The sequence below is a fragment of the Onychostruthus taczanowskii genome, unplaced genomic scaffold (assembly GCF_017590055.1).
Source record: "Onychostruthus taczanowskii isolate IOZ18803 unplaced genomic scaffold, ASM1759005v1 scaffold42, whole genome shotgun sequence".
In the NCBI taxonomy this organism is placed as follows: domain Eukaryota; kingdom Metazoa; phylum Chordata; class Aves; order Passeriformes; family Passeridae; genus Onychostruthus; species Onychostruthus taczanowskii.
The window spans coordinates 1692456-1705290 of NW_024501682.1; the positions used below are offsets into that span (position 1 = coordinate 1692456).

A 12835-nucleotide genomic window follows, 5' to 3' on the forward strand; every position below is an offset into this window, starting at 1 on the left:
CCTGGAGAAGGCCTGATGTTGTTAAATATAAAAAGTTGCCACTGATGTTTACCTTGCTGAATCTGCTCACATCAATTGGTTCTGCCTACCCCATATTTCAAAGTGAAATGATGGGGAAAGGTCATATAGATTGCCCTTCTCTTCACTTCTCAGCTTAAGGGTGTCCTGTTTGTAATTAAGGAACAATTTCTTTTGTGGTGGTAGTCAAGAAATGTTTCTTTTGCTTCCCTCTTTCTCATTTTTTCAAATAATGTTTGGAAAGGCATGTGAAAGCCAGAGAAGAGATAATGCAGTTGGAAGATTTGTCATTCCAGAAGTACTTTGTTTTTTTTAAAAAAAATAAAACCTGAAACGGCTTCTGTGTATTCATATTCAAATTCAAGTCCTTAGACTATCAGCAGTGAGTTTGGAGGTGAGAGGCTGAAGGCAAAGGTTTTGATTGCAAGGCCATCTGGCATTGTTATGAGAAAAGTTCTTGAATGCTTAAAAGAAACCAAAACCACATTGCTTGGTAGGTGCTGACTCCAATGAAATTGAACCATCTTAGTGCAGGTTTGCTGTCTGACTTGTTGGAGAGACTGTGGGAAAATCAGCTATTTCTGTACTGATGAAGTGGCTGTGGCTGAGAATTGTGATTTTATAGGAAAAAATGTGAAATGGAATGTTTGGCATGTTGAAGCAAAATGTTTTAAAATTGTAACTGGTTTTTTTTTTTTGGTTTTTTTTTTTTTTTTTTTAGCTTTCTGCAAGATTCATGTAAGATGTACCTTTATAGAAGGTAGAAGGCCAGAAAGAGGTAATCAATATTGTGTTGCTTCAGTCTGGTCTTATAGAGAGAGAGACTGAAGAAAGATAAAATCTGTTTACTGTCATAGAATGGTCTGAAACTGAGCAATGCAGAGAAATATTATCCTGGAGAATATGGAGAGTTTTACTGAGGTTGATTTCCTGAAGTCTGGGTTTTTAGATTTCTGTGGGACTTGATTTGTTTGCGTGCTTTTTCTAAAGTTCATGTGCTGTGTTAGCTGCAGTTAGCTTATAGGCCTCACTGCTTGGATGGAACCAAAGGGATTAGAAGTGGGATGTAAGGGCTTTTCAGTCTAGGTCAGACTGGATTTAGCACTGACTGAAAATGACACCGGTTGTTCAGCGTTCTGGATCAAATGTACAGTGGCCAGATCCACAGCAGGCTGGGTCATCCGAGGTCATAGTGCAGTGAAAGTTGAGAAAACATAGTCCCAGCTGAAGCAGGGCATTTTCAGTCTGCTAAGCAGGGCAGAACAGCACTGACTGTTACCACATGAGGTTTCATTCCTATGTATTTCCCCTTCCTTTTTGAGGCTGAACACTTTATTCCTAGATGCCACATGTAATGCATTTACAAGCTAGGAAAGTGTGCATCAGGCTGGGCATAAATCTGATATTTTTTTTTTTTTTTAGTTCTACCTTTTCCTTTGCTCAGAAGAGAAAGGAATAGGAACTGGTTTCTGCTTTGTCACTGGGGACCTGCTGTTTGTCTGGGTCTCCTTTGACCCAAGTTGGGTTATTTGTGTCATGCCTGTGGAAGAAGGTTCAAGCTGGAATGCACTGGGTGACAGCTAACAGCCCAAAATCAAAAGAATGGGAATTTAAATTTTGTTACTTGCCTTCTACATAGCAAGCCAGGTGTGTCTCCCATGCTTGTTGCTGTGGTATCTAAGAACTGCAATTCATTTGTTTGCAATAGTGGAGCCCCCGTTCAGGACCTTAGATTTGTATGGGTGAAGCAGCTCAGCCATGCAAAAATTAGACTTCTAAGGTTTATAAATTTGGCAAAGTGTGGGACCCTCTCTGTAACCAAGTTCTCCTGCCAGTGGACAGTCAGCTCCAGTGACTTTGCAGCTGCAGAGCTGCATTGGTAGGCTACTTCATGTTTCAGGCAGAAAAGATGTAAATCTTCATTCTCTCTGTGATAAATTGTGTGTTAGTGAAGATAGACCTTGCTTTGCTATGTAACTAGGTTAAAGAAGAATTCTTCTGATGAGGCAAATCCAGAGATAGTGAAAACAGAAAATGAGGATCCAGGAGTACTTATGGATTCTGAAGAGGAATTTTTGTGTGGACAATGTCACGTTCTGTGCAGCTGTACTCACAGATTTGAGCTAAGATTTAAAGGGTGCATTCACAAGCTACTAGTACAGAGAATTACTGAAAAATTTGGTGCTGCATTTTGGGGACAAGATATGTTTCACTATGAGCACACCTCCTCTGTTCCCGTAAAACACAGCCTGTCTCTGTATGTATAAATGGTCTTGCCTTATTCTGCAAAAAGGGTCTGCAAATGAGTAACTACATGGGAGAAGGGACAGTTCACCCAAAATGCTGTCTGTAGGGTTTGCTTTGAAGCTCTCCCATATCTCACTTGCAGCATGTCAGGAAATGAGCCCTCAAATTGGTTGATAGGCATGTCCTTGGCTTGACTCACTGCTGCATTATTCGAGTTTATATTGACGTATCACCATGGGAGTGACCTCGGAGCTTTTTATCTCTGTGTCTCATCAAGGCATTTATTAAGCATCCAGTCTCTTTATAAACTGAGTGCCTTTGGTCCTGTGCATAAGACTGGAAACACTAACAAGGACAGTGTGTGCTGCAACTGTATATCCTCTCCATCTTCAGGACTAAATCATTCAGAGCTTGGTGGAATACAGAAAATCTCCTGATACCTGCAGATTGGTCACATATGTCCTAGCATAAGGCATGCTGAAGTTACTGGGGACTTACTACAGACTGAAAAGTCACCTTCAATAACAATTATTCCCTTTTACAGCTCACCTTCTGTCACAATCAGGCTGCACATTTTGGTGTTGCTTTCATTTCTCCCACTGATATTGCATGTTTTAAGGAAGGAAACAACTCTGGGCTCATCTATAGTCCTGTCAGATGCTGAACATCAGACTGGTACTTGAATTTTCAGTTTCATATGGATTATGTTACCTGTCTGTCTTGTGATCCGTTTCTGTTTTCCATATGATACAGTTGGTGTAGGGTTTTTAATCATATAAATGCTATAACCTGGAAGAACCAACATTAATTTCCTCTGGAGCCTTATGAAAAGTATCAAGGGTGCGCCTGACTTGTGGTGACAGAGCTTTTCAGCATCCCCTGAGAAAGAACGGCTTCCGGGCACACATGGCAGCCAGATATGGCTGACACGCACAACAGCATACAGAGCACCAGTTATTAACTTTCCATCCATGGATATGCTAACCAGATACTTTAATTGCACTTCTAATGTACCATCACATGTCTGGGGTCAGACACTGGTTGCACCCAGCTGTAGATCACGCTGAGGTTCCATACGACCACAAAGAGTAGAGATAAGGTGATAGCCAAATACCTTTAGTCTTATGAACCCTCTGCCTCAGATATTATATCAGACATTCATGAAAGGACAGACAGAATAAATTAGTCAGTGTAAAATGTATCTGAAAGACTGAGATAATCCTATAATTCCCAGTATTATCCCTAATAACATGACTGTAGAACCAGTGATGAAATGGAGCAAAGAGGTCATTGCATGTCAGGGTTCAGATAAGATCTTCTGTGGATTCTTTCCTGTAAGATCTAACCAAAGAAGCTGAAAGTAATTTGAAAAGAACTTTTTAAAGTAGTTTTTACTCTGAAGGGATTAGGAGCCCACAGATGAATATGATGTTCCTCAATCTCCCTAGGAAAAAAAAAGGGCTTTGCCGGGGCAGCCTCAAATCACTGCAAAGAAATAATTAGAATTCAGAATACAATTCCCAGGCACAATGCAGCACATATTTGGTGTGATTAAGGAATGGTAAAAGGGAACTTTAAATGGAGACACCACAGGCAGCTGATTGAAAAAGCTTTGGGAGGGTTTTGCTTCTGGATCAGGTTTCTGGGAGAAGGAGAGCAGCTTTTAGGAGTTAAAAACCTGTATCTTACTCCCAGAGTTGCAGCAGAGGTGGTGAAGGTGTGCTGTGGCTCCCAGAGAAGGGATCTCAGAGTGGTCCTTGGCTGGAGTGTGCACTGGTGGCCTGGAGAGCCACCTGCTTGTGGCTCCTGTGTCCTCTGGCCCCTGTGGTGGCCTCTGCAGTGGTGGCCTTCTGACAGCTGCACTATTGTTTTTATTTTTGTGTTGGGACAGGTCCCACCAGTAGGATCTGATGGATGAAAGGAGGCTGAAGGAAGTGGTTGATGTGCAGGCTCAGCTGATGTTCAACTGGTCCTGTGCCCACAGCTGCATGTTGAGGATATGAGTGCTTGTGGTCCTCTGGTTCTTGGAATGATGGGATGGCTGTAACGGAGGGGCCACAGCTGGGACAAGAGCATCAGATAGACAAGTCTCCAAAAGTGTGGTGGTGCATGTCCTGAGCTGAGAGCATAGTCTGAAACCAAGAAAAACTTCTGTTTTCTTTTCTTTTTGCAGGGAAAATGTAGCAGAGTGTAACAAATTCCAAGGCATCTGCTTATAAATTAGTGGTGCTGGTGGTGTCTGGATTTAGTACCATAAAGTTCTCCTTGAAACCACTCCTTGTTCCTTCTTCCCAGAGGATCCCAGGAGAAAGGGTAAGCAAGGCTCTCTGATTCCCACTGGAGAAGATTATGAATGCAGGAGGACTTTCTATGATTTTCCCTGGAAAGGAACTGTGGCTGGGACATATGTTCCTCTAATTTGGAAAAATCTTATATTTTCCAGGGTGCTTGCCATAAGTCAGGGAGAGTTTGGGCTCACAGGAAAGATGGGTGGGTGGAAAAGTTTTTTTTTTTTTGCTTGGTTTGGTTTTATTTTTCCAGTTTGGGCTCTGACACACACTGTTTCACTCTGTTGTTTGAGATTTTACCACTAAAACCTTGGGAAGAAAGGAACCTTCTTCCCCATTGCAAAGCTGGTATTGTTTGGGATACCCTGCTGGGTTTCTGAAGAGAAGTGATGACAGACACCCTGTGACAGACATAAAAACCAGCTCTGGAATCCGAACAGCAGATCCAGCGTGTGAGCAAAAGCTGCTCTGACTTGTGTGTGTCTTCTTCGTTGCCTGCCAGTTTCAAACCAGGCTGTGTCAGTGGAGAACTGTAAAAGCTTCTTGGGAGAACTGGCTGCTCTGAAGAACTGAAAAGGGGAACACAACTTACAACTCTGAAATGTGTAGTACAGTTCCTGGAGAAACAATGATTGCAACACAGGGATATGAGGTCTCAGCTGTAAAAGCCTGTAAGGCAGATAAGTCACCAGGGATTCGCTTGGACCATACTGGGAAGACTCTTAGTCCTCAGTACGGATGTGAGACATCCAGTGAGAAAGAGCTGAGCCCCTCAGACAATTATAATTAGGTCATTAAAGTTAAATGCCAGACTGTATCTTTATATTGCAGTAATAAAAGGGTAGTGAGAACCTCCAGTAAAAGTGTCAGATGATGTGCTATTCCCAGTCTGTGATTCCTATGGCTTATGGGTGAAGTCACAGCCAACACACAGTGTATTTCCCATGTGAACAGGTCTAGTTTCACAATCACCATTGTGAAACAGGCACAGGACTCTCTCTGACAGGTGAACTCTAGTCAGGTTTGGTTTGACAGCAGAGATTCATTCCTACATGGAATCATTTCCAGTGCTGTGGGTCCAAGGGAGGCTGTGTGCTGACCTCACCCCACTGAGAGCAAAAGGATGGAAATGAATGAGGAGCTGGACTCATGGCAAGAGAAGAGGGGGAGAAACAGCATAAACCTGACGTGGTTAACCAGGCTTGGTTAGCCAAGGGCTGTCCGGAGTATAGAGACAGCCTCAGGGTGGCAATAACAGCTTTCACTCCCCATAACAAATACAGCTTTCTCCACTGGATATATCCATCCTGAAGGAAGAAGAACCCTAGGCTAGTACACATCTTCAGATCAAACAGCGAAATCAGTCACTTGGCGCACCTGAAATTGCTTGTTGAAATCTTTTCTTCCTGTTTCTATCTTGATAACCATATGTCCTTGCGTACATACAAGTTTTACAGGGGTTAACTCATTGGGACTACCTTGGGGACAGAAATATTTGGAAGCACTGGAATTCCTGTTTCCCCAAGTGTGAGTGGATGTTATCTGTTCATGTCTAACTGTGTCTTTGATATCTTCAGATGGAAGGTGATGGTGACGCCCCATCCCCTTCATGCCAGCCATATATCACCTTTCTGGCACCACAGCTCCTCTGACATCTGACCTGAGTACTATCAGTTGCAGCACATCCAGTTGTCTACAAAAGCCAGCTTTTTGCTGTAGGGAATACCATTTCCTGTAGCTTCTGGCAGACCTGAGGGGCCAGAAAAATCACTGTGCAGCACTCTCCCCTTGAGACTGTCCAAAATGCCTTTTTTCACTGTAGAAGAGGCACTCTCTACCTGCACATAACTTGCACCTTGGGGACTGCTCAGCCTTGCACACGGGACACGATGGACAGCACTCCATGAATGAACAATTATTCAGAATCTCACTTCATTATTCTGTGTTTCTTGCTGGCTCTTTTGGGACCTATATGTTTCCAAAACATCCTTTACTTTTAAAGCTCTCTCTTTTTGTGGACTTTTTATGCTGCTGATTGTGAAGTTACCTGAGACTTTTATATCAATGAATTAATTTTTACTCTGCTCCTGTGAGAGGTGAAAATGGCTCAAACCAGTGGTAGACGGGATTTTAGACTGCAGCAGGGATGTTGAGAGTCTCCAAAAATTTCAGCTGGTTTTGTGAGAGATTAGCACTGTAAACAAATCTGGTTTAGACTCTCACCTCCAGGTGAGACTCCCAGAACTGGTGATGTGTGGGGAGCTGGCACTGCCTGAGCTGCCTGGAGCCCCCGGGTAATGTAGCCCTTTGCAAGAGTAAACTTGAATTTCTGATAACAGCATTCATATGTGGGAGCCATGGAAGTGGTTCTCTCTGTACTCACTCTTTGCCTGTCTTCCTAAAAAAAAAGGCAGAATGAGGAAAAAAGCAACAGAGGCATAAATATCTGTGAATGGGAAATAGATAGTTGATCTCTGTGGGTTTTGTTTTCTTCTTTGTCTTAATTTCACACCCTCACCCTCAGCAATGTTAATGTTCAATAGAGATTGCATTCTGCCCCACTCATGATAGTACAAGTATTTTTTTAACCCCAGTATCTTCAGCTGCAGCTTTATCAAACCTACTGGCCAAATCCAAATAGTTTTGTGCACCAAAACACTCAGAGTGCTCCAGTTGAGAGCCTTAATGCTCTGGCTTTATTTTTAACAATTCTACTTTTTAGTGTGATTCCTGGGAGGTTTTGCACAAAGTCCTTCTCCCTAAGCATCTGAGTGTAAGACTCCCCTGTGACCAGTCAGCAGCTCTGAAGTGCTGGAGCCAAGCACAAGCCTGTCTCATGTGAGGCAATGCACTCTGTGACAAAAGATGCTGCAGTCTTTATGAGAACCTGGGGGGACTCCCTAAGAGCACCAAACTGGGAGAAAAGCCAGTACAGGAGATTTCATCAATAGCTGTAGCTGAAAATTTCTGTTTGCCAGTGGGCTTCCCAGCTACATGGAGAAAAAGTAAGGCTTGTGGCTCCTGACTGAGGGTTAGTGGCATAGGAGAGAAGGACATTTCTTTCAGTAGGATCCTGACAGTAAAATCTACTAAGCCCCACTTGGAAAGGCTCACAAAATGACCTCTGACAGTTGATGCCACCTGGACCACTGATTTTTTCCCCCTACATTTTAAAACTAAATATTCACAGTAATTTTTTTTCTTTTTGAAGAAGGCAAAATTATTTTAATTTTATTAATACTGAAGAATATAAAGATATAAGAGAAAGCTTTGCTTTTTTCCAATACCCATTATTTGATAAAACAAGTTTTGTCTCTTTGAGAACACCACTTTCACCAAGGTCTAGTAACTGAGCTCTGACTTTGTTTTTAAGCCATATTTCATCTGATGCTATGAGGGAGTGTACTCCTTTGCTCCTCTGTAAGTTAGAGCTCATAGAGAAGAAAGACCAAGCTTTTCTTGCTGACAGAGTACTTTGGAAATTTAGGTTTGGAGGTTTATATTTTTAATATTACCATAACTTGAAAGTAAATAGATGATTAGGACTTATTTTTCCCCAGGGGGAGAAATGGCAAGGAAAGATGAGAGAGAGTTCCAGATCTCAGCCTGACAACATAAGTCTCTTGAAACTGGCCCTTTGAAGGGCAGTTTCAATCTGGTGATTTGTTTGATCTATTATAAAATCCTCTCTACCAGTGTGTAGCTACCACCCACTTATATTTATTATGCAGTTTTATTTTTGCTTGGTAATATTTTTCTTGTGTTTATTTTAAAAGGTCTACATTTTGTGGTGACAGTCTCCCATTTTCCAAATTAACTGCTAGCAGATGTTGCTGTGTAGTGTGAAGCACACACAGCAGCTGAAGCCGGCAAGGTCTGGACACAGGCTTAGGAAGAAAAAATCCTTGTGTTGTTCAATCAAGTTTCAGGAGTGTCTATAAAGTGCTTATGTAGAATCTTATTCAGAAAATAAATTACTGTTGTTTTTATAGCTTTTAGCTGGTTTTAGTGTTTGGAATTACTGCTGAAACCTCACAAGTCTGTACCATGTTTTAAGAAATGAAATATCATTCAGACAGTGTTATTTAGGAAAGGATTGGCTGCTGATACATTATATACAGGCAAATACAGGTAAGTTCTACTTAGAGCTACAGCTGCCTGGTTTGCTCTTTCTAAAATCCCTGCTGCTGTTGCACGTGTGCTAAACTCTAGCTTGTGGACCTAAAGTCTTCATTGTGAGCAGAGCACTTTGAGTGGGCTGCTTTTGAAACCATTGCTGAAAATGAGAAATGAGGGGTTGTGCTTTTCCTCTTGGAATGAAGTATTGCAATTTGATTGGGTCATTAGTTATGCCCTTGCTTGTTTGTTTCTTTGTTTGTTGCATCTGTGAAATTTCACCCAGTTTTGGACAAGCCACTATACATTTGTGAGAAAGTGAGGATGTGTGTGCTGTGGAGTTGACTGGCTAGATGTATGACTAACCTGCCTGAACCATTTATATATCCTGCTACTGCAGTCGCTCATCCAGGTAAATAGGTGAGTTATAAGCACTTCCTGTTCTTCATGTCTGTCATGCGTAGGGCAAAAGGGGAAAGAAAGAAAGAATGTCACAGTGCAGCAAGTGATTCACTGCCCAGCTGGTTGCTGGGGTGCTCAGGAGGAAGTGTGGCTGTGGCTCCGTCACAGAAAGGTTTTAAGATCTGTTTGTGTGAGTTTTTGTTAAGACCAAAGCAAGTGTTAGAGAATCACAGAATAGCCTGGGTTGAAAGGGGCCTTAAAGGTTTATTTTCAACCACCTGCCATGGGCAGGGACATCTTCCACTGGACCGGGTTGCTCAAAGCCCCATCCAGCCTGGCCTTGAACATGTCCAGGGATGGGCGACCTGTTCCAGTGTCTTGCTACCCTCATAATGATGAACTTCTTCCTAATCTCTAATCTAAGCCTACCCTCTTTCAGTGTAAAGCTCCTTGATTTTTCACTATCTCATGCTGTAGTTGGTTCTGCATTAGAGCAGGGAAGTGGAGTAGGAAAACTTTGAAATTTCCTTTAACATCGATCATTCTCTCTCTGAGCATTGCTCTGTAGCCTCCCTCAAAGAAATTAGAAAAGTAACCGGATCTGCCCCTTTAGATGTCAGACTGTAGAAGAACCGCCCACTAGATGTCACTGGTACTTCGCCGAAGTAAGATTTAAACAGCCTTTTCTGGGAGGTAGCTAAAAAGGGATGAAGTACAAGCGGGCATCATCCCTGTGCTTGTATCCTTTTCGGCTCCACTCCTGTGCAAGGGCTTGTGATGCCTCCCACTCCACGGGGCATCCTCTGTTGACCCAAGGAACAGAGCCATCCTGGGCTTGTGGTGTGCTGGTTAATTCCCCCCACAAGGTTAAGGCTTGAAAACCGGACTGTGTTGTACGCTGAGGTTTTGGAGAGCCTGTGGACGTGCACAGGAATGCTTTTGGGATGAGCACCATGCATGTGCATTTGGACAAAGTGTGCTCATTTCTCATATTTCTCTTTGTGAAAGTATTCAACACTGCTCTATTCACTAGGACTGCTAGGGATTTTTTTTTCCTTATCTTTCAAAGGCAACAGCTAATTGTGCATTTGATTCTGAGGCAAAACTCCATGCTGATATGGCTTATGCAGACTTTTGTCTGTAAAGAGGACCTGAATGTCCAATAATCTTGTTAAAAAAGGGTTGTCACAAAGTCGGCAGATACACAGAAGCTGTCTTCAACAGTATTTTTAATGCAGAAGTTGGACAAATTATATCTGCTGTATTTCACTTGACCTACCAGAGGTCCCTCCAGTTAAATCACCTGCAGTTGCCCTATAGTTGACCCTTTGTTGACTTATTTAATCATCTGCCTGGTTTTCAGAACAGGCTATGAGCATTCAGACTGAAATCAGCCCTTGAAAGGGTCCTGTCACTGGGCAGTGAGCCTCATACCTGATCATCTGCCTGTCACATGATATGAGCACAGATGACAATCACTTACCTCTTTTATGTCATGATATAAGGCTAAAATTGTCTAAAATGAGGAAGAAAGCCATTATTTAATCAATGGAATTGCGTCAATTGAGTAAAATTTGTCTCTAGTGTAAACAAATGGAATGTCTTTGCGCTTTATGAAAACAAGACTAAATTACTTGCAGATCTTGCAGATAGAAAAACATAGGAAGTGGACTTGTAGGCTGACACATTAGGGGGTTTAGAGTATGCATTTAAAATAATTATCCAGATTACTCTGGATTACTTAATATAGTTTTTGCATCATGCATATGCACATTTAATTTTAAAGCAATAAAAGCAATATTAGTATTTTTTTCAGTCATGTTTGATTATTTGAGATATTCCTCTGAACAATGCAGGAACTATTACCACTGAATGCCCTAGTTAAATACAAAAATGCTAAAACCCAGTTTTAACTTGTGCAGATGAGATGAAGAACAGTCCTCAGTGTCCTCCCAGACAGAGAAAATGTTGGGACATGTACATATGAGGGACCTGATGTGAGAAAATTATCTTTTCATTAAAAAAGTAAAATAAATCTAAGTGCCCCACTCTGTAGCCCTATATCTATACAAATAGCAAAACACAGTAAAGAATATAACAATTTCTAGATTAGTGCTTTTACCCAATTACCCAGGTTTTGTAATATGAACACTCAATTAGTAGTGATTACAGCCTGAAGACCGGTCTGAATGTGGAAAAACCAGGAGCTGTGTGGCCTATTGGGATATCAACCTGAGGGTATTTTACATAGTTTTCCTCATGTTCAACTGAAGAGAATGTGAGTATGCTGAAGATGTGTGCTTCTAATCTGTAGAAATTCTTACTTGTTAAAGTAAATGTTGTCAGTGCTTTTGTAACTGGTCTGAATTGACCAGCTGGAGTAAGATCAGTCATGTGCTGGACCTGATGCCTCTAGAATGCAAGATATGCCTATATAAGTCTTCCTTGCTGATTCAAAAGTTGGGATTGCTCTGCAGAAAAGCTTATAGGAAGAAGCTAGTGTGGGAACCAGGTATTTAGTATTTTCTTTTTCAAATCTTCTGCTGTGGCCTTTTGGAGACAATATTAGATGATTCAAAGAAACACTGTGGGAAAGGCAATAAGCTGTGTGTTTAGATCTTGATTCAAGGGGCTTCCAGGACAGTCTCTTTACTCAATGAATGCTTGATGAACCAAGCTGAAAGGCATTCAATAATCTCAGCACTTTAGAGGGTTGGTCCTTAACTGTGACAGGTGGTAGCTGAGAGGCAAAAGGTAGAGAGGTGGGCAAAATTTCCACACTAAAGATCACAGAAGTGGTATAGTAAATATGCAATATGTTACTCCTCCCATCACTCTTCGAAGAGTTGTCTGGAGTTGTAGTTCTGTAGGAATTTTGAAGGGGTGGTCGCCACAGGAGGGAAGGAGCTACCAATTGAACAAGTCTGCACCTCACTGCTGTGTCTGCCTTGTGTGCCCAGGCTCTGGCTGAGGGAGTTGCCTGCCTGCTGTGACATCAGCCCTGTGCAGGACCTCCCATCAGCATGGGCCCGCAGGGCAGGACTGGTACACGCACAGACAGCACTGTCTGGCTGTGTCTTCATCATTTGTCATGCTAGACCCCATGGAAGAGATTTGAAGGGTGCTGTGATGCATCTTTTCCCCAGTTGTGCTTAGGGAACAGTGGTTGGGGTGGTGTTGCATTGTCAGGATTATCAAGAAGATAAATGTAGAAAGAAAATGCATCATTGCAAAGCTGGAGATTTGGAGTCAGGGCTCTTGTCTCTGTCCTTGATCCTACCAATATATGAGTACATATTATGAACCAAATGTTATGGAAGAAATGGGGATTCCTTGCTACCCTGAAGTGTTGGGTCTGTATTTCTGACAACACTCAGGAAGGGAGCTCAGCACCACGTAATCCTAGAGACCTCCTCTGCTCCATAGCAGCTCTCACGCTCACTCGCTGTGCCATGCAAGTAAACCCCCACAGAGGGATATGAAATTGGAGATCCTTTGGTTTATTTGAACATAAGACACCTACAGCTCTGTCTTCACTACCAGCCCTGAAGTCTCAACCTGACTGAACACCAGTCAGCAAATTTGTTGCCAGTGGGGTTCCGGTACGACATTTCCATGGCGGCAACTTTAACTGGACCAGACCTCAGACTCCACAGGCGCCCTCTTGCAATGGGGTGTGCTTCCTGTTTTGTGGTGCTGGTCCTTTCTACAGGCAAAGTCTGTGGGAAAGGGTGTGAGTGGCAAGGCTTTGGGTGGAGGGGGGG

The 12835-nt window shown here is 42.5% G+C and overlaps 1 protein-coding gene across 2 annotated transcripts in view; it reads left to right on the top strand.

Moving 5' to 3' along the window:
- Nucleotides 1–12835, top strand: part of BICRAL (BRD4 interacting chromatin remodeling complex associated protein like) — a 99491-nt gene that overhangs the window by 63879 nt on the left and 22777 nt on the right. The window contains exons 14-15 of one of the 2 annotated variants that reach the window (XR_005953342.1): nucleotides 4439–4578; nucleotides 6131–6232. The gene's annotated coding sequence lies outside the window, so the exon portion shown is untranslated. Of the gene's footprint in view, nucleotides 1–4438; nucleotides 4579–6130; nucleotides 6233–12835 lie in introns of those variants that run through there. The other variant, XR_005953341.1, reaches the window with a different exon arrangement.